Source organism: Rattus norvegicus, chromosome X (assembly GCF_036323735.1).
Source record: "Rattus norvegicus strain BN/NHsdMcwi chromosome X, GRCr8, whole genome shotgun sequence".
Lineage (NCBI taxonomy): Eukaryota > Metazoa > Chordata > Mammalia > Rodentia > Muridae > Rattus > Rattus norvegicus.
The window spans coordinates 115,073,430-115,095,664 of record NC_086039.1 but is presented as its reverse complement, the minus strand read 5'-3'; positions in this window follow the sequence as shown (position 1 = coordinate 115,095,664).

Sequence of the window (22,235 nt, the reverse complement as noted above, 5' to 3'; positions counted from 1 at the left end):
TAATTTGTTTATCTCATCATTTATATATGACAAAAAGATTATTCTAAGAGAAAATGTAAACTGGATTAATAATTATGATATCTGCATTAAAGTGTGACTCCTTCATCTTTACCTAGGACAGGCTGCAGTGCAATGGACCATGCAGTCCCTGCTGAAATCGATATTCTTCCTTCTCTATGTTCAGTGATCTTTTTAATAAACTTATCCTGCATTTAAGATATTATTTCCTTGAGCATTTCCCTACATATGTTGGCTGCCACATCAGATGGTGAGATAACTTATTTTTTAGTGACATCTGTTAAAGATACTCATAAAAACAGGCATGTTACTATATGCATGCAACCCCAATATTCAAGAGAGTTAAGGCAGAGGATCTTAAGTTTGAGGTCAGCTGTCTCTATATAGCAAATATAAATGCAAACTGTTCTACATAGTGAGGTCCTTTCACAAGTAAATAAACAGAAAAGAAAAACTAAAACTGTGAAGAAAAAAAGAAACGGAAAAAGGAAAAAAGTAAAGTGAACCCACACAATTTATACTATCTTATTTCTGCACATTTTGCTGTTCTTTGGTACGTGTGTGTGTGTGTGTGTGTGTGTGTGTGTGTGTGTGTGTGCACGTGTGTGTGTGTGTGTGTGTGTGTGTGTGCACGTGTGTATATTCCATGGCATGTGTGTGGAGTTCAGAGAATACGTTGTGTGCATTGGTTTTCTCCTTTGACAATGTGGGCTCCAGGAATTAGATTTAAGACATCAAGCTTGGTGGCAAAAGTGTCTTTATTTACTGAGCCATCTTGGTGACTGTGCTTTTTTACCCAAATGTCTCAGAATTGTCCATATTGTTTTAGTAGTTCGTTTTAAACATTCTGTGGAGATAAAAGTCTGAAGACAAATTCTTTTAATTTTACTTTATCTGAGAATGTCTTTAATACAGTTTTACTCATCCATAAAAGAAAATGAAATTACATTGTTTCATGGAAATGCATGAAAGTATAGATGTTTAAGTTAATCACACAAGTCACATTCAGAATAAATATCCCCAATTTATCTCATTTATGAATCTTTTATATTTATTAATATATAAAATGTTTTCATGTGGCATGTAAACAGACAGGACCCTGTTGGAATATAGAAAGGTCGTGGGAGGAGAGTCCCGGGGAGGAGAAAGAGTAAGATGGAGTATAAACATTATCAAAATACACATTTGCATAAATTAGCTGTTTTAGCTAAAACTGAGCTAGAAGCTTTCTTTCTGTTATCTAGCATTCATAGTGACAGAAGAAATACAATATTGTGGAATGATATATTCTGAACTTATAATGGCGACTATATAAGATGTTGACCTCTCAGTAACTGTGATCACCTACCTAAGATATGGTCGAGATTGAGTCTATGTGGATTCCCTCATGTAGGTTGGAAGGATTCATGAGACTTCTTGAGGTTGTATTGTCAGTTAATGTTTGCCAAAAAGATGAGCTCACAAAGGCTCAGATTTCTCTGAGGACCTATAAACAGATGGTTGCTTATGAAGAGAGAATTTTTTTATTTGGTATAGCTACTGATAAATTGCCCATGTTCCCATAAATGATTCCTTACCCAGGCTTGAAGTGAATACTTATGGTCTCTTGGAAATTCAGTTGTATCGATTGGTATTTTGTTGAAGCAGACATGTGAAGGTGTGTTTTCCTAAAATGGACACAGATAAAAGATGTTTTGCTAAAGCAGACACACGAAAGGACACATGATGTTAAGAAGGACCCAACAGATGGTAGAAGATGCTAGATGGTATTAATATATCTTGCCATTCCTTACTGGTCAACACTTGTTGTGACTTCATAGAAACACACCAAATATCTTTTGGTGGTATTACGGCAGTTTCTCACCTATTTCCACTGTCTCAGGCTTATTGGCAGAATGATGTCAGCTGACATAGATTCTCATGAAATTTTGTTAAGACAGATACATGTGATATTTTGCTGAGGAAAAACCCATAGAGAACACGTGATATTTACAGAGAGTATAAATAGTACTCAATTGACAGTGAAGGCCAGCTTAAATATCTAGCTTGTAACACTTCCTTGGTCTCTCATTTCGGTCTTCAGTGAGAGCTTCTCCTGGTCTTGGTTGCTCTTGCTTACTCCTGACAATTTGGCTGAGGCCTGGCTGTTTCTGCTGGGTCATGCCACCAAGGTTGTTTGTTATCCGGACACTACTAAACAAGACTGCTGGCGTATATCTGACAATACAGACTAGATTTACTCGAAAAAAAAAAAAAAAAGCTATATCTAAACAGCACAACTTCCCTTGTATCCTAGTAACCTTTCTTTTTCACTACCTCTAGTGGGTAATAGGCTAAAAGAGAGGTTATACAATATAAAAATAAAAATAATATTTAAAAAATTTAAGCCTACAATGAACAAAGCTAAAAATAAATATATACATATACATATATACATACATATATATATGTATATGACTGAACATAGAAAGAGGATTAATTAGGAATTCAAAAATAAAAGAGCAGTTGGGTCTGGAGAGAGAAAAATGGAAAGTGAATATGTTTAAAAGACATTGATATGCATGACTGAAAATATCATAATAAAATATGGTAGTTACTATATATAATTAAATGTAATAATAAAAGAATAAGAACTAAAAATCTCACAAAATAACATGTGTCAGATTTATTCAGACAAATTAAATAGAAATAAACAAGATTTTAAGAAGCTAGTTGTTGAAATAAAATAAGTGCTATAGAAGGATCTCTCATGCTCATGGATTGGTCTATTAACATAGTAAAAATGGCCATCTTAACAAAAACAATCAGCAGATTCAACGCAATCCTCATCAAAGTTCCAACACCATTCTTTGCAGCGCTTGAATGGACAATATTCAACTTAATATGGTAAAACAAAAACCCCAGGATAATTAAAACAATCCCGTGCAATATCACTTCTGCAGGTATCACTAACCCTGATCTCAAACTAGACTACAGAAGATTAATAATAACAACTGCATAGTATTGGCATAAAAACTAACAGACTGAACCATGAAATCAAATCAAGGACAAAGTTGTAAGTCGACACACCCATGGATAACTGATTTTTTAAAATAAAGAAGCCAGAATTACATAATGGAAAAAAAAGATGTCTTCAACAAATTATGCTGGTTTAACTGGGTGTTAGCATGTAGAATAAAGCAAATAGATCCTTTTCTATCTCCCTGCACAAAACTCAATTTCAAGTGGATCAAAGACCTCAACATAAAACCTGATACACCGAAGAGAAAATGGGGAATTGCCTTGAACATATTGTCACAGGAAACATCTTCCTGAATAGAACACTGGCAGCACAGGCCTGAAGATGAACAATTAGTAAATGAGACCTCATTAAACTGAAAATTTTCTTTTAAGGCAATGACATTGGTCAATAAGACATAACAGCAGCCTACAGAAGTGGAAATTTTTTTTTGTATTTTGTTTTTTATTTTTACTAACTCCACATCTGACAGAGAACTAATATCAAAAATGTGTGAAGAACTCATAAAGCTAGACATCAGCAAATCAAACAGTCCACTTAAAAAGTGGGGTACACATACATATACAGCCACCCTATTAGACAAGATGGATGAAGCAAAGAAGTGCAGACCGACAGGAGCCGGATGTAGATCGCTCCTGAGAGACACAGCCAGAATACAGCAAATACAGAGGCGAATACCAGCAGCAAACCACTGAACTGAGAATAGAACCCCCGTTGAAGGAATCAGAGAAAGAACTGGAAGAGCTTGAAGGGGCTCGAGACCCCAAAAGTACAATAATGCCAAGCAACCAGATCTTCCAGGGACTAAGCCACTACCTAAAGACTATACATGGACTGACCCTGGACCCCATAGGTAGCAATGAATATCCTAGTAAGAGCACCAGTGGAAGGGGAAGCCCTGGGTCCTGCTAAGACTGAACCCCCAGTGAACTAGTCTATGGGGGGAGGGCGGCAATGGGGGGAGGGTTGGGAGTGGAACACCCATAAGGAAGGGGAGGGGGGAGGGGGATGTTTGCCCGGAAACCGGGAAAGGGAATAACACTCGAAATGTATATAAGAAATACTCAAGTTAATAAAAAAAAAAAAATCCAAAAAAAAAAAAAGTGGGGTACAGATCTAAACAAAATTCTCAATGGAGATTTCAAATGGCTGAAAAGCAAATATCTGTTAATATCCTTAGCCTTCAGGGAAATGCTAGTCAAAACTACGTAGACATTTCATCTTAAACACACCATCTAAGATCAAACCCTCAAGTCACAGCCCATGTTGGTGCAGATGTGCAGTAAGGGGAACATGTCTAGCAAGTGGGATTGCAAACTGATACAGCCACTTTGGAAATCAATTTGGCAGTTTCTTAGAAAACTGGGAATAGATCTACCTTAAGACCCAACTATACCACTTCCAGGTATATTGTGAACGGATGCTCCATTCTACCATAAGGACATTTCTTCAACTATGTACATAGCAGCTATAATCATTAACCAGAAACTTGAAACAATTAAGGTGTTCTTCAACCAATGAGTGGATAACAAAAGCGTGGTACTTTTACACAAGGAGCATTACTCAACTGTTAAAAATAACAACACCGAGGCCTTCTTGCTGAAGACCTTGTCCACACAACTCATTGAAAATGAGGAAGTTGAACTGCTGCCTATGTGCAGTCTTCCTCCCTGTTTCTAGTCTCTTTGGGTGGAAAGTTACTCTGCAGGTTACTAAAAGAGAAGTGTGGACACCAAACTATGCCTAAAACTTCTAACTTACAATCTGTTCTGTCTGCAAATATGACAGAACAATGGTAACACAGAACTTGTGGAGAATCCAACCAATGTCTGATTTGACTTAATTCCAGAGGAAGGAACACATACCTAAGACTGCTTGTATAACCAAGAATCAGAGACTAGATAGCCCAGAGACTGAAGGCAAACCAAACCTGACTGTTAAAAATAAAACTGACTAGGTAACTACTAACTAACTAACTAACTAACTAACTAACTAACTAGAATGTTTCCTAGGGGGAATTCTGCTATACTCATAGATCAGTGTCTCATCCAGTCATCATCAGAGAGATTTCCTCCATCAGGGAATAGATGCAGAAACCTACAGCCAGATATTTAGAGAGGGTGAATCTAAATTAGAGGGCTCCGTCAAATTATGCCTTTAGAGTCCAGGAAATCTTGAAGAAAAGGATGCAGGAAAGCTTACAATATAGTCACATGAGATGGAGAGCACTATAAAGAAAAAGGCTTTTTTTTTTTATCAACTAAGCAAGGTACATAAATATGAGCTCACAGAGACTAAAGCAGCAGGCACGGGGTCTAGATGGGTCTATACCAAGTTCCCTGGATATATATTATAGCTATTAACATAGTTATTTTGTGGGACTCCTGAATATGAGTAAGAGTGGGTCTCTGTCTCTTTTGTCTGTTCTTGGGATTCTTCTTCCTGTTGGGTTGTATGTCTAAGTTCAATATGAAAGTTTTTGTTACCTCTTACTATATTTTATTTTATCATGTTGAGTTATCTCTTAGAATCCTATTTTTTCCTAACTAATGAGAGATAGAACAGGAGCAGATCCAGAGGGTAGGGGATAGAGGAACTGCAAGTAATAAAGGCAGGGAAAACTATAGTCAGGATATTATTGTATGAGAAAAGAATCTGTTTTCAATTATAAGAAAGAAACTTGTTCAATGTATACAGGTAATAAAACATCATATGCTATCCAATTAGTATGCAAAATGTATGTTTTAATTTTCAGTTAACAATTTAACTAAAACGTTATCCTTCAATTCCAGCACTTGGGAGGGAGATGCAGGAGAATCTCTGAGTTCAAGGCCCGCCTGGTCTGCAGAGTGGGTTACAAATACTGCAGCTAGGGCTGTTACACAGAGAAAACCTGTCTCAAAAATCAAAGCAAAATAAAATATAAATAGTTTACTTCAAACTTAACCTCAAAGCTAAGAGAAAGAATAAGAACATTCTCTGAATTCTGTTGAAACAAATTTGAATAGCTCAGTTGAATTGACAGTTTAGGAAAAGATGATAGTATTCCAAAACTAGATATAGAAAATGTGTCTCAAAACAAGAAGAGAAGGCTCAACCATTTCACAGAATTTCCAATTATTAAAATTTACCTCTCACATGTATTTGCATAGAAGAAATGTCTGCAAGGAGATTTACATAAAATTGTTGCTTACAACAAAGTTTGAGCAGCTTACATCCCCTCTGGAAGGAGCTGACTAAGACATGGAAACCTTTTGTATGAATTTATTTCTAAGATGTATTTCACAGTGAAAAGTGATATTTATGACTAGGTGACATATACTTGTGTTTCAAATCCCCAATAATTTTATGGGAATTCATGCTTACCTTTTCATATACTTACCAATTTTCTAAAAGAAACAAATGAGACTCATAACAAACTAAGAAATAGAACTAAGTGGATGCTAGGAAACTGGGAATAAAGAAGTTTTTTTTTAATTTCTTATGTTTTCATTTCTTTTGGACTTTGAATTATAAGTTTATGTCATCTATGTTAAAAACAATATAATTTAATTTTAAAAGAAAGCAGTAGTAACAGAAGTTCTTAACAACAGCTCTGAAGGTTAACAAGTGATTTAGACATTAGTGCTAGATATCTCCCATCTTAGAGTATACCCAAAGCCGCGATGTTCCCTAGTCCCATTTTGTGGAATCACCTTTTCCTTCATGTGGAGGTAAAATGGGATTTTAGTTTTAAGGACTAAAATGAAATCTTTAAAAATGATTGAAATTCATTACAAATAAAACCCAATTTCAAATTTTATCTAAAATCTATGGTATGAAAAGTCTACAGTCGATAGAAAGGAATCATAAACCCTTAATTTAGGATTAATAATTTATTCTTTAGATTGAAAAACTATCATTAATGCAGAGGATGGGAATGAAAGAATTCCAGCAGACCTTTCCACCTCAATTAGAATTCCCTTTGGGAAGCAGATAAGAAATTGTATAAAGTAGAACAAGGCTTTTATATATAGTATCCTTCCTTCCAAATTCATTACCATGTCATTAAGGAGAATCAGCTCTTAGATGTCAACTCTTCTTTTTTTTTTTTTCTCAGAAATGCAATTTAACTTGAATCTAAATTGTTCTGTCTTGTGGTGTGCAATCTGAGTTTCATTTAAGCATAGAAAAGGTAATTGTAAAAGGCTTTAAAAGGTTTGGTTTGGGTTGTGAGCCTAGCTTTTTATTTTTCAAATAGATTGTTTTTTTCTTTTTTTAATTGCATATAATTTTATTTACATTTTAAATGTCATCCCCTTTCCCTGTTTCCCCTCTGGAAATCCCCTATCCCATCCCCCGGCCCCTGCTTTTATGAGGGTACTCTCCCACCCACCCACCCACTCACTCTCTCCTGCCTCTCTGCCCTGGCATTCCCCTACACTGGGGTATCTAGCCTTCACAGGACTCAGGACTTCTCCTATTGGTGCCCAACAAGGTCATCTTCTGCTACATATACAGCTGGAGCTATGGGTCCCTCCTCTTTGGTTGGTGGTTTAGTCCCTGGGAGCTCTGGGGCATCTGGTTGGTTGACATTGTTGTTCTTCCTATTGGATTGCAAACCCCTTCAGCTCATGCTCGAAGCTAACCATTGGACTGAGAACGGGGTCCCCAGAGTGAAAGAAGAGCGAAGTTGAGCCTAGCTTTTAAAGGCTGAGACATTGTTTGATCATGCTCCAGTTTGCATACAGATAAAAAAATTGAACACTTTTTTATTTTACTTTTTGGGGGTTTAGGTCACAAAGATCAGGTCAGACCTGAGTACTAGGAAATGATCATGGTGCATGATATGAAATTCCAAGGAATCAATGAATTTTATTATGTTAAAAAAGGTGTGGTTTTATTTTTAGGTTTGGAAATAGTCTGCTACATGGTATGCCTCTAAATTTGTAAATTTTCAAATGTGAAAGTTTTCTCTACCAGATCAATAGCACCAATACCTTTAAGACATATTTTTGGCATGATCCCAACTAAACAAGATATCACATGAGAATAATTTCAGATTTCTTGATGTTTGAACAATGCAAAGTAAGATGATTTAACTTGCTGAAGCTAGGCAAAAGACATTAAGCCAGGGTCAGCCTATCAGGAATCATTTCTGCTGAATGCAAGTTTACAAGCTTGCTTAGCTGCTTGGTACAAATGGACTAGTGTACTCGAACTCTCAAGTCAGCCACTTGGCCTACTAATAATTTAGTGTTAACTTCCTAATAAGTAATTAGGATTTATTATTTTAGCTTGGTCTAAGTGTTTTTCTAATTTTAACCTTAGTGGCTCCTTCTGTTAATTTCCTTAATGTTTAATAATCATTTCGTTTACGAAGGAAAAACACAAAATTCTTATCCACAATGGCCACTTTTTTTTTTTATTAACTTGAGTATTTCTTATATACATTTCAAGTGTTATTCCCTTTCCCGGTTTCCGGACAAACATCACCCTCCCCCCTCCCCTTCCTTATGGGTGTTCCCCTCCCAAACGTCCCCCCATTGCCACCCTCCCCCCATAGTCTAGTTCACTGGGGGTTCAGTCTTAGCAGGACCCAGGGCTTCCCCTTCCACTGGTGCTCTTACTAGGATATTCATTGCTACCTATGGGGTCAGAGTCCAGGGTCAGTCCATGTATAGTCTTTAGGTAGTGGCTTAGTCCCTGGAAGCTCTGGTTGCTTGACATTGTTGTACTTTTGGGGTCTCGAGCACCTTCAAGCTCTTCCAGTTCTTTCTCTGATTCCTTCAACGGGGGACCTATTCTCAGTTCAGTGGTTTGCTGCTGGCATTCGCCTCTGTATTTGCTGTATTCTGGCTGTGTATCTCAGGAGCGATCTACATCCGGCTCCTGTCGGTCTGCACTTCTTTGCTTAATCCATCTTGTCTAATTGGGTGGCTGTATATGTATGGGCCACCTGTGGGGCAGGCTCTGAATGGGTGTTCCTTCAGTCTCTGTTTTAATCTTTGCCTCTCCCTTCCCTGCCAAGGGTATTCTTTTTCCTCATTTAAAGAAGGAGTGAAGCATTCACATTTTGATCATCCGTCTTGAGTTTCGTTTGTTCTAGGGATCTAGGGTAATTCAAGCATTTGGGCTAATAGCCACTTATCAATGAGTGCATACCATGTATGTCTTTCTGTGAGTGGGTTAGCTCACTCAGGATGATATTTTCCAGTTCCAACCATTTGCCTACGAATTTCATAAACTCGTTGTTTTTGATAGCTGAGTAATATTCCATTGTGTAGATGTACCACATTTTCTGTATCCATTCCTCTGTTGAAGGGCATCTGGGTTCTTTCCAGTTTCTGGCTATTATAAATAAGGCTGCGATGAACATAGTGGAGCACGTGTCTCTTTTATATGTTGAGGCATCTTTTGGGTATATGCCCAAGAGGTATGGCTGGATCCTCAGGCAGTTCAATGTCCAATTTTCTGAGGAACCTCCAGACTGATTTCCAGAATGGTTTTACCAGTCTGCAATCCCACCAACAATGGAGGAGTGTTCCTCTTTCTCCACATCCTCGCCAGCATCTGCTGTCACCTGAGTTTTTGATCTTAGCCATTCTCACTGGTGTGAGGTGAAATCTCAGGGTTGTTTTGATTTGCATTTCCCTTATGACTAAAGATGTTGAACATTTCTTTAGGTGTTTCTCAGCCATTCGGCATTCCTCAGCTGTGAATTCTTTGTTTAGCTCTGAACCCCATTTTTTAATAGGGTTATTTGTTTCCCTGCGGTCTAACTTCTTGAGTTCTTTGTATATTTTGGATATAAGGCCTCTATCTGTTATAGGATTGGTAAAGATCTTTTCCCAATCTGTTGGTTGCCGTTTTGTCCTAACCACAGTGTCCTTTGCCTTACAGAAGCTTTGCAGTTTTATGAGATCCCATTTATCGATTCTTGATCTTAGAGCATAAGCCATTGGTGTTTTGTTCAGGAAATTTTTTCCAGTGCCCATGTGTTCCAGATGCTTCCCTAGTTTTTCTTCTATTAGTTTGAGTGTGTCTGGTTTGATGTGGAGGTCCTTGATCCACTTGGACTTAAGCTTTGTACAGGGTGATAAGCATGGATCGATCTGCATTCTTCTACATGTTGCCCTCCAGTTGAACCAGCACCATTTGCTGAAAATGCTATCTTTTTTCCATTGGATGGTTTTGGCTCCTTTGTCAAAAATCAAGTGACCATAGGTGTGTGGGTTCATTTCTGGGTCTTCAATTCTATTCCATTGGTCTATCTGTCTGTCTCTGTACCAATACCATGCAGTTTTTATCACTATTGCTCTGTAATACTGCTTGAGTTCAGGGATAGTGATTCCCCCTGAAGTCCTCTTATTGTTGAGGATAGCTTTAGCTATCCTGGGTTTTTTGTTATTCCAGATGAATTTGCAAATTGTTCTGTCTAACTCTTTGAAGAATTGGATTGGTATTTTGATGGGGATTGCATTGAATCTGTAGATTGCTTTTGGTAAAATGGCCATTTTTACTATATTAATCCTGCCAATCCATGAGCATGGGAGATCTTTCCATCTTCTGAGGTCTTCTTCAATTTCTTTCCTCAGTGTCTTGAAGTTCTTATTGTACAGATCTTTTACTTGCTTGGTTAAAGTCACACCGAGGTACTTTATATTATTTGGGTCTATTATGAAGGGTGTCGTTTCCCTAATTTCTTTCTCGGCTTGTTTCTCTTTTGTATAGAGGAAGGCAACTGATTTATTTGAGTTAATTTTATACCCAGCCACTTTGCTGAAGTTGTTTATCAGCTTTAGTAGTTCTCTGGTGGAACTTTTGGGATCACTTAAATATACTATCATGTCGTCTGCAAATAGTGATATTTTGACCTCTTCTTTTCCGATCTGTATCCCCTTGATCTCCTTTTGTTGTCTGATTGCTCTGGCTAGAACTTCAAGAACTATATTGAATAAGTAGGGAGAGAGTGGGCAGCCTTGTCTAGTCCCTGATTTTAGTGGGATTGCTTCAAGTTTCTCTCCATTTAGTTTAATGTTAGCAACTGGTTTGCTGTATATGGCTTTTACTATGTTTAGGTATGGGCCTTGAATACCTATTCTTTCCAGGACTTTTATCATGAAGGGGTGTTGAATTTTGTCAAATGCTTTCTCAGCATCTAATGAAATGATCATGTGGTTCTGTTCTTTCAGTTTGTTTATATGATGGATCACGTTGATGGTTTTCCTTATATTAAACCATCCCTGCATGCCTGGGATGAAGCCTACTTGATCATGTTGGATGATTGTTTTGATGTGCTCTTGAATTCGGTTTGCCAGAATTTTATTGAGTATTTTTGCGTCGATATTCATAAGGGAAATTGGTCTGAAGTTCTCTTTCTTTGTTGGGTCTTTGTGTGGTTTAGGTATAAGAGTAATTGTGGCTTCATAGAAGGAATTCGGTAGGGCTCCATCTGTTTCAATTTTGTGGAATAGTTTGGATAATATTGGTATAAGGTCTTCTATGAAGGTTTGATAGAATTCTGCACTAAACCTGTCTGGACCTGGGCTCTTTTTGGTTGGGAGACCTTTAATGACTGCTTCTATTTCCTTAGGAGTTATGGGGTTGTTTAACTGGTTTATCTGTTCCTGATTTAACTTCGATACCTGGTATCTGTCTAGGAAATTGTCCATTTCCTGAAGATTTTCAAGTTTTGTTGAATATAGGTTTTTATAGTAAGATCTGATGATTTTTTGAATTTCCTCTGAATCTCTAGTTATGTCTCCCTTTTCATTTTTGATTTTGTTAATTTGGACGCACTCTCTGTGTCCTCTCGTTAATCTGGCTAAGGGTTTATCTATCTTGTTGATTTTCTCAAAGAACCAACTTTTGGTACTGTTGATTCTTTCTATGGTCCTTTTTGTTTCTACTTGGTTGATTTCAGCTCTGAGTTTGATTATTTCCTGCCTTCTACTCCTCCTGGGTGTATTTGCTTCTTTTTGTTCTAGAGCTTTTAGGTGTGCTGTCAAGCTGCTGACATATGCTCTTTCCTGTTTCTTTCTGCAGGCACTCAGCGCTATGAGTTTTCCTCTTAGCACAGCTTTCATTGTCTCCCATAAGTTTGGGTATGTTGTACCTTCATTTTCATTAAATTCTAAAAAGTTTTTAATTTCTTTCTTTATTTCTTCCTTGACCAGGTTGTCATTGAGTAGAGCATTGTTCAATTTCCACGTATATGTGGGCATTCTTCCCTTATTGTTATTGAAGACCAGTTTTAGGCCGTGGTGGTCCGATAGCACGCATGGGATTATTTCTATCTTTCTGTACCTGTTGAGGCCCGTTTTTTGACCAATTATATGGTCAATTTTGGAGAAAGTACCATGAGGAGCTGAGAAGAAGGTATATCCTTTTGCTTTAGGATAGAATGTTCTATAAATATCCGTTAAGTCCATTTGGCTCATGACTTCTCTTAGTCTGTCTACATCTCTGTTTAATTTCTGTTTCCATGATCTGTCCATTGATGAGAGTGGGGTGTTGAAATCTCCCACTATTATTGTGTGAGGTGCAATGTGTGTTTTGAGCTTTAGTAAGGTTTCTTTTACATATGTAGGTGCGCTTGTATTTGGGGCATAGATATTTAGGATTGAGAGTTCATCTTGGTGGATTTTTCCTTTGATGAATATGAAGTGTCCTTCCTTATCTTTTTTGATGACTTTTAGTTGAAAATTGATTTTATTTGATATTAGAATGGCTACTCCAGCTTGCTTCTTCTGACCATTTGCTTGGAAAATTGTTTTCCAGCCTTTCACTCTGAGGTAATGTCTGTCTTTGTCTCTGAGGTGTGTTTCCTGTAGGCAGCAGAATGCAGGGTCCTCTTTGCGTATCCAGTTTGTTAATCTATGTCTTTTTATTTGGGAGTTGAGGCCATTGATATTGAGAGATATTAAGGAATAGTGATTATTGCTTCCCGTTATATTCATATTTGGAAGTGAGGTTATGTTTGTGTGCTTTCATTCTCTTTGTTTTGTTGCCAAGACGATTAGTTTCTTGCTTCTTCTAGGGTATAGCTTGCCTCCTTATGTTGGGCTTTACCCTTTATTATCCTTTGTAGTGCTGGACTTGTAGAAAGATATTGTGTAAATTTGGTTTTGTCATGGAATATCTTGGTTTCTCCATCTATGTTAATTGAGAGTTTTGCAGGATACAGTAACCTGGGCTGGCATTTGTGTTCTCTTAGGGTCTGTATGACATCTGTCCAGGATCTTCTGGCCTTCATAGTTTCTGGCGAAAAGTCTGGTGTGATTCTGATAGGTCTGCCTTTATATGTTACTTGACCTTTTTCCCTTACTGCTTTTAATATTCTTTCTTTATTTTGTGCGTTTGGTGTTTTGACAATTATGTGACGGGAGGTGTTTCTTTTCTGGTCCAATCTATTTGGAGTTCTGTAGGCTTCTTGTATGCCTATGGGTATCTCTTTTTTTAGGTTAGGGAAGTTTTCTTCTATGATTTTGTTGAAGATATTTACTGGTCCTTTGAGCTGGGAGTCTTCACTCTCTTCTATACCTATTATCCTTAGGTTTGATCTTCTCATTGAGTCCTGGATTTCCTGTATGTAGCTTTTTCCGCTTTACATTATCTTTGACAGTTGAGTCAATGATTTCTATGGAATCTTCTGCTCCCGAGATTCTCTCTTCCATCTCTTGAATTCTGTTGGTGAAGCTTGTATCTACAGCTCCTTGTCTTTTCTTTTGATTTTCTATGTCCAGGGTTGTTTCCATGTGTTCTTTCTTGATTGCTTCTATTTCCATTTTTAATTCCTTCAACTGTTTGATTGTGTTTTCCTGGAATTCTTTCAGGGATTTTTGCGATTCCTCTCTGTAGGCTTCTACTTGTTCTCTAAGGGAGTTCTTTATGTCTTTCTTGAAGTCCTCCAGCATCATGATCAAATATGATTTTGAAACTAGGTCTTCCTTTTCTGGTGTGTTTGGATATTCCGTGTTTGCTTTGGTGGGAGAATTGGGCTCCGATGATGCCATGTAGTCTTGGTTTCTGTTGCTTGGGTTCCTGTGCTTGCCTCTCGCCATCAGATTATCTCTAGTGTTACTTTGTTCTGCTATTTCTGACAGTGGCTAGACTGTCCTATAACCTGTGTGTCAGGAGTGCTGTAGACCTGTTTTCCTGTTTTCTTTCAGCCAGTTATGGGGACAGAGTGTTCTGCTTTCGGGCGTGTAGTTTTTCCTCTCTACAGGTCTTCAGCTGTTCCTGTGGGCCTGTGTCTTGAGTTCACCAGGCAGGTTTCTTGCAGGGGAAAAATTGGTCCTACCTGTGGTTCCAAGGCTCAAGTTTGCTCGTGGGGTACTGCCTAAGTCCTCTCCGCTGTGGCAGCAACTGGGAAAATCTGTGCCGCTCCTTCCGGGAGCCTCCGTGCACCAGGGTTTCAGATGACGTTTGGTGTTTTCCTCTGGAGCCTGGATGTGCACAGAGTGCAGTCTCTTCTGGTTTCCCAGGCGTGTCCGCCTCTCTGAAGGTTCAGCTCTCCCTCCCACGGGATTTGGGTGCAGAGAACTGTTTATCCGGTCTGTTTCCTTCAGGTTCCGGCAGTGTCTCAGGCGCAGGGGTCCTGCCGCTCCCGGGCCCTCCCCTACGGGAACCCAGAGGCCTTATACAGTTGCCTCTTGGGCCAGGGATGTGGGCAGGGGTGGGCAGTGTTGGTGGTCTCCTCCGCTCTGCAGCCTCAGGAGTGCCCACCTGATCAGGCGGTGAGGTCTCTCTCCCACGGGGTTTGGGAGCAGAGAGCCAATGGCCACTTTCTAAAAATAGCTTTTACTTCTTAATGTGTTTCACTCGCAAATGCTTCCCTTGGTAGTCTGAGCAAACTTTTCATTTTTATTCCATAGGTTTAATTTCTCCAATGTTGCCTTTCTTTCCCTTTTAAAAATTGATCAAGAATTTTGCACATATATATGCTGAAGTTGAAGCACTTCACACCACCTACTATCCTATACCTATTCCTTCTAAGAATGATACTCTTATTTTCAATTGAACCATATTTAAATTAAACAACACCAGATACCATATTAAAACAGTAAATACAAACATTCTTCACCACAACCTCATGTACTCTTATTCTTCTCAATAACCTTGGCAGCATATTTAAAGGGGGATACTGGGTGCAAAATATATCTAATATCAAATTACCATATAAATAACAAATTGAAGTATAAATTTCATGATTTCAAACTTATAAAATATGCTAGCCATTTCCTGCTTAAATTTTCACTGAATTTATTTCATCAAGATATATTAATATATAAGATGATAAATGTATAGTATTGGTACAGAAACAGACAAATTGATGAATGGAATTGAAACAAAGACCCAGAAATAAACCCACACACCTATGGACACTTGACTTTTGATAATGAAGCCAAATATACAATGAAAAAAAAAGAAAGGATCTTCAACAAATGGTGCTTATCTAACTAGATGTCTGCATGTAGAAGAAGGCAAGGAGACCCAGATTCATCACTCTGTACAAACCTCAAGTCTAACAGGATCAAGACCTCAACATATAACCAGATACACTGAATGTAATGGAAGAGAAAGAACAAAATACCCTTGAAGTTATTTGTAAAGGACAAAACTTCCTGAAGAGGACATCAATAGTTCAGGCATACAATTAACGATTAATAAGTGAGACCTCTTAAACCTGAAAATTTCTGAAGTGCAAAGGACACTGTCTATATAACAAAATGGAGAGCTAATCTTCAAAATTTATTTTAAAAATTAAAAAAATCCCTAAAGAAGTTAGACACCAACAAATCAAATAACCCAATTAGAAATGAGGTACAGAGCTATACAGAGACTTCTCAACTGAGTAATATTGAATGGTCAAGAAGCACTTAAAGTGCTTGGTCATCATGGAAATGCAAAGCAAAATGAGTCTGAGAGTCTACCTTACAACCAGCAATTGGCTAAGATAAAAAACTCAAGTGTCTTAAGGTGATGAGGTTGTGGGGAAAGGGGAACACTCTTCTATTTCTGGTAGGATTGCAAACTTGTACACCCATTCTGGAAATCAATCTGGTGGTTTCTCAGAGAATTGGAAATAGTTCTACCTGAAAATCCAGCTTTACAGCTACTGGACATATATCTAAAAGATATCACACTATACGACAAGGACACATGCTCCACCATGTTCATAGCATTTTTAGTCATAATAGCCAGAAACTGGAAGGAACCCAGATGACCCTCAAATGAAAAAATAGAGAAAATGTGGTTCATTTACACAATGAAATTCTATGCAGGCAAATAGATGCGGATAGAAAAATATCATCCTGAATGAGGTACCCCAGACTCAAAAAAGCATGAATAATATATAATCACTGATAAGTGAATATAATCTATAAAATACAGAATAACTATGATGCTCCCGACAGAGCCAAAGAATTTAAACAAGAAAGAAGGCCCCACCAAGGATGCTTGAATCACACTTTAGAGGGAGGGAGGGAAGGAAGTAGGTGGGAGAGGAGAGAGTGAGGGGAATTGGGGACAGGATCAAGTATGGGAAGAAATAGGAGAGAGACCTAGAGGGCCAGGAGAATGAATGGAAATCTGCAGCTGCCAGAGGCCTGGGATTGGGAGGAAGCTTTAGGGATTCTAACAGACCTGAGATGGGGTAAGATCCCAGGAGTCAATGCAGGTGACCTAAGCCAAGATACTTAATAGTCGGAACATGAAACCTGAAGAGGCAACCTCCTGTAGCATGGCAAGACCCCGAGTGGAGTGGAGAAATAAGAACACAAACCCACCCACAAAACTTTTGACCCATAATTTGATATGTCCAAAAGAAGTGCAGGGTCAGAAATAGAGCACAGACTGAAGGAATGGCCAACCAATAACAAGCCTAACTTGAGACCGACTTCGTGGGGAAGCACCAGTCACTGACATTATTGGCACTTTTTTATGCTTGCAGACAGGAGCCTAGCAGAACTGTACCATGAGAGGCCTTACCTAGCATCTGACGCAAACAGATGCAGAAACCCAGTCAACCAATGGATGGAGGTTGAAGAATCATAGAAGAGTTGCAGGAAAGATTGAAGGCCCTTAAGAGGATGGGAATTCCACAGGAGGACCAACAGAATTAACTGACCTGGACCTCTGATAGCTCTCAGACACTGAGCCACCAACCAAAGAGCACACAAAGACTTAAAAAAAGGGACCCTGACACATATAGTAGACTAAAAGTACTGCTCAGTCTCCATGTGCATCCCCCAACAACTGGAGCAAAAGCCCTCCCTAAAGCTGTAGCCTGACTCTACTATCCGTTCCCCAAAAGGACTACCTTGTCTGGAGTAAGCTAGAGAGGCTGTGCCTACCCCAGCAGAGCCTAGATCCTTCAGGGTGGAGGGATACCAGCAGGTGGGTGGCCACCCTTTCAATGGAGAAGGGGATAGGGTATAGAGGAAGGGTCTCTGGTAGGGGGAAACCATGAGTAAATAAATTAAGAAAAATATTAGCTTAAAAGATAGCTACTACATGGCTACCCAGTCTGAAATGGGGACAAATATGGAAAAACCTTTAATTTCCTACGTTTTTATCAGTGTTCTCTTTGTGTCACCTTAGGGAACATTGCAAAGGAATGAATACTGAAAAGCCCTATTTAAAGATAACCCCTGCTTTTGTGCTAGACGTAGTCAGCACTAAAGGCTAAAAGTTACTTTCCAAAGTGAAGTCAAATAATTAAAAGAATAATAATAAAAAACCTCATAACCATACTTAAAGCTCTTAAATACATGTGTAAGCCTTGAAGTGCCCTCACTTGGTATCTCACATATTTGGAAAAGAATCCATATTATTTCCTTATCCTCTCAAATGACTCAAAATTCATTGACATCATTCAAAAAGCAATTTCAAGCTGACGAACCTCACTGTCCTTGTATTTATAGTCCGAGTAATACTGAATCTAAATTACTTGAGCATTCACTAATATTTATGCCCTTGGTTTTCCAACAAATATACTTGAGGAGCTAGTGGTTAGTAGGTTCCCAGCAAACTATTATCCTCTTAGTGCAACCCAAATTTGATAATTAAAAAAGATTGTTGTATGTAAATTTTTGAGCCTTGGGCAGTGAAAAGGCAGACTGCTGAAATTGAAAAACCGGGGGCGGGGGTGTCTACAACTAAGGTAGAGTTAATTTTGACTGCTTACACATTTTGTAATTGAGCCCTCATCATTCTGATTGGTTAAACAAGAATAATAAAATTGGACACTATTTCATAGAACTGCTGTAAAGATTAATTGCAGTAATACTTTTCAAGTAACAGGAACCATGTTTGGCATATAGCCATTCTTCAAATAAAAGCAGTTCAGAATTACTTGTTTGGAATACACTTTTGTTCAGAATGGTTTTCCCTAGAGTAGTGTAATGCTCTAACATGTGCTCTATATGAAATGTCATGTGACAAAGCCAGGGACTCTGACATGATCCCAGCTCAGCACAGAACAAGGATGCATTTGAAATAATTTCCAAACTTAACTTATCAGACTCATAACAACTAAAATTGTGAAGGAGACTGAGAGCAAGGATGCTTTTCAGGAAGTCCAGAATTCTGCATTTGAATTCTCAGCCATGTGTTGTGGGCCTTGATGAATGATCTACCTGTCATTCATTTCATTTCTGAAAAAATATATTCCTATCCTACTCTCATGTGTTAGTTTTAGTTTTATGTTATTATATTTTATTTTATTACTGATCTTTCCAAGACTATTTGTATTTGTGAGAGACAGAAGGGGTTGGATCCAGACAGGAGGAGAGGTACGGAAAAATTGTAAGAAAGAAAGGGAGGGGAAACTAAGTAAGATATATTATCTGAGAAAATAATCTATTCTCAATAAAAGGAAACTTACTTAATTAACTTAAAAATCCTACCTGAATTATTGAAAGGGATCAAAATGTAACTGCATTTTATGGAGAAAATAATAGAAAATCTTGAGGCAAAGATTAATAAATTTATCTAATCAAGTTCTAGAAAGTATGATTAGCTATTAGCTGCTTAAAATTTATACTTATAAAATGTTGTGGAGTGTATGAAGTATAGAATCTCTATATCCCCTTTCCTTCTGATTGACAGCAATGGTGAGATTCTACCCTATGGATTGATTCCATGTCTTTTAAAGCCAATAAATTATGAACAGGTTACATAGAATAGTACATAATCTGGCATTCAATTCATTTTTAAATCTTTATTTATATATTCACTTTACATCCTGCTCATGGTCCTCCTCATACAGTTCTTCCCACCCCGCCCCCACCTTATTCTCTTAAAGGTTATCACTTCACCCTGGCATATCAAGTCTCTACACGGCTAATTGGATCCTATCTCACTCAAGCCAGACAAGGAAGCACAAGTAGAACAAATGCCACACACCGGCAACGCCTTTAGGGATAGCCCCCACTTCAGTTGTTTGGTACCCACATGAAGACGAAGCTGCACATCTGCCACATGTGTGCAGGGAGTCCTAGGTCCAGCCTGTGTATGCTTTTTGGTTGGTGGTTCAGTCTCTGAGAGCCCCAAGGATTCAGGGTAGTTGACCCCGTTGGTTTTCCTGTGGAGTGCTTATCTCCTCTGGAGCTCTAATCCTTCCTCTTACTTTTCCATGAGTCCCCAAGCTCCATCCACTGTTTGGCTGTTGGTGTCTGCATCTATTTGAGTCAGCTGATGGGTAGAGCCTCTCAGAGGGATAGCAGAGTGGCTTTAAGAATGTCAGGGATTGGTGCTTGCCAGTGGATGTGTCTCATGCTGGGCCAGTTATTCTTTGGCCATTTCCTCATTCTGTGTTCCATCTCTTTCCGTGCATTTCTTAGAGACAGGATAAATTTTGGTTTGCAAGTTTTGAGGGTGTGTGTGTGTGTGTGTGTGTGTGTGTGTGTGTGTGTGTGTGTGTGTTCCTATCACTCCACTGGTGTTTCTGCCTGTCTACAGTAGGTGGCCTCTTAAGATCCATATCCCCAGTTCATGAGTCAGCTAAGGTCACAGCCATTGATTCTTGTGTACCTCTCTTATCTCTGGTCTCTGTATCATCCTGGCGATGCCCCTCCCACCTTCCGACCCTTGTGTGTTGCAGATTTCCACTCATTCTCATGGCCATCTGGCCTTCTCTCCTGTACATCCCCACACCTGATCCCAACCCCCTCCGCTCTCCATCTCCTATCCCACCCAGTTCCCTCTCTCCACCAGCCCCTTATGACTATTTTATTCCTCCTTCTAAGTGATAGTCAAGCTTCCTCTTTGGGCCATCCTTTTTATTCAGCTTCTTTGAGTTTTCATTAAAGTCACAATGATATATTTTAAAGCATAGGGAATTTCAACATTAATTGAGTAATTATATCTACCTGGTAATTTTTATTTGAGTTCTCACATAATGACAGACTACCAAAGAAATATTTAAATTATTACACTTAGCAGGGAGTCTAACATAAATGCTAGACCATATTAGTGTATTACAACATAAAACTCATTGAAAGTGGTACCCAGCTCATTGCTCAATGGAGTATGAAAACAGCGCATCATGATTAGCACCTTATATGTACCTAGAACATTGGTACCTTTATTTTCTTTCCTCCACTGACCAATTTCTTTCCTTGTAGTTTATTTTGAAAGTATTCCTTAGTGTTTCTGGCCCAACCATAGACCATTACTCATTGGTTGTTACTTCTTAGATACTTTAGTTATAACTTCCATATATGTTGTTATTTTCTTTTGGTTCATGATAGTGTAGAACATTGGCTATGTCACAGTAACTATCACATAGAACAACAACAACAAAAACCCAAGAATACATATATTCAAAACTTTGAAACCCTTGATCAGCTGCCCAATGAACAGATTTTCAGTATAGACACAATTCTGACTTCTATCTATACACACTATGTATGCGATAGCCATCTGATTACAAATACAAAATACTAATTCTGCCTTCTGTAAAGATGCTACAGGCATGGCCCCCAGTTGAGAGATGGGGCCACCCAAACACCTCAAAAATATTAATCCCAAATTCCTCCTGTAAAAAAAAAATGCAGGGACAAAGAGTAGAGCAGAGACTGAAGGAAAGGCCATCTGGAGACTGCTCCATGTAGGGATCCATCCCATCTACAGACACCAAACTCAGACACTATTGCTGATGCCAGAAAGTGCTTACTGACAGGAGCCTGTTATAGCTACCCCCTGAGAGGCTCTGCGAGAGCCTGACCAATACAGATGCACACAGCCAAGCTTTGGACTGAGTGAGCACAAGGACTGCAATGGAGAAGCTTTGGATTGAGTGAGCAAAAGGACTGCAATGGAGAAGTTAGGGGGAGGACTGGAGGAACTAAAGGGGATTGCAACCCCATGGGGAGAACAACATCAACCAACCAGACCCACCAATGTTCCAAGGGACTAAACCACTAACCAAAGACTACACAGGGGAGTACCCATGACTCTAGCTGGATATGTAGTAGAGGATTGCCTTATCAGGTATCACTGGGAGTGGAGCCCCTTGGTATGAATGGACCCTCATGCAGAGGCTGGATGAACCAGGGTAGGCAATGCCAAGGCACTAAAGCAGGAGTAGGCAGGTAGGCCGGAGAATTCCTTTATAGAGGAAGATGGAAGGGGACAGAGGTCTTGTAGAGGGGAAACTAGGAAGAGGAACAACATTTAAAATGCAAATAAATAAATAAATTAATTAATTAAATATCCAATAAAAATGAAAAAAATGAAAGAAACAAATTAGCTGCATGTAGACTTATATTTTAGTGTACTGTTATTTTTTAAACTTTACTTCGTGTTGATAAAATATCTATACTATATAGTCTTCTAATCACCAGTAACATAAATAAGACTCATTCATATTGTTCTAGGTCATAATTTATTCTTTTCACTTGCTTTTACAAATGAATTTATAGTAATTATTTTAAACAGAGTATTCAACATTTGTGTTATTTGAGGTTTTTATTATTGCTAGTAGTATTCTATAATGTTCTAAAAATATTTTAGTTCAAGTGTGCACTTAACTTTTTTAAAAGTAGACAGCGAAACAGAATTTGTATGATACAGAAATATACAGACACACATAGACACTTACACATTCTTCCCTCTCTAGGACAAAGATTTATTCTGACTCAGAACTCATAGTGATTAAGAGCATCAATAGTCATTCTCTAGTTGTCTCCTGTTTTCTGTAAGCAATACT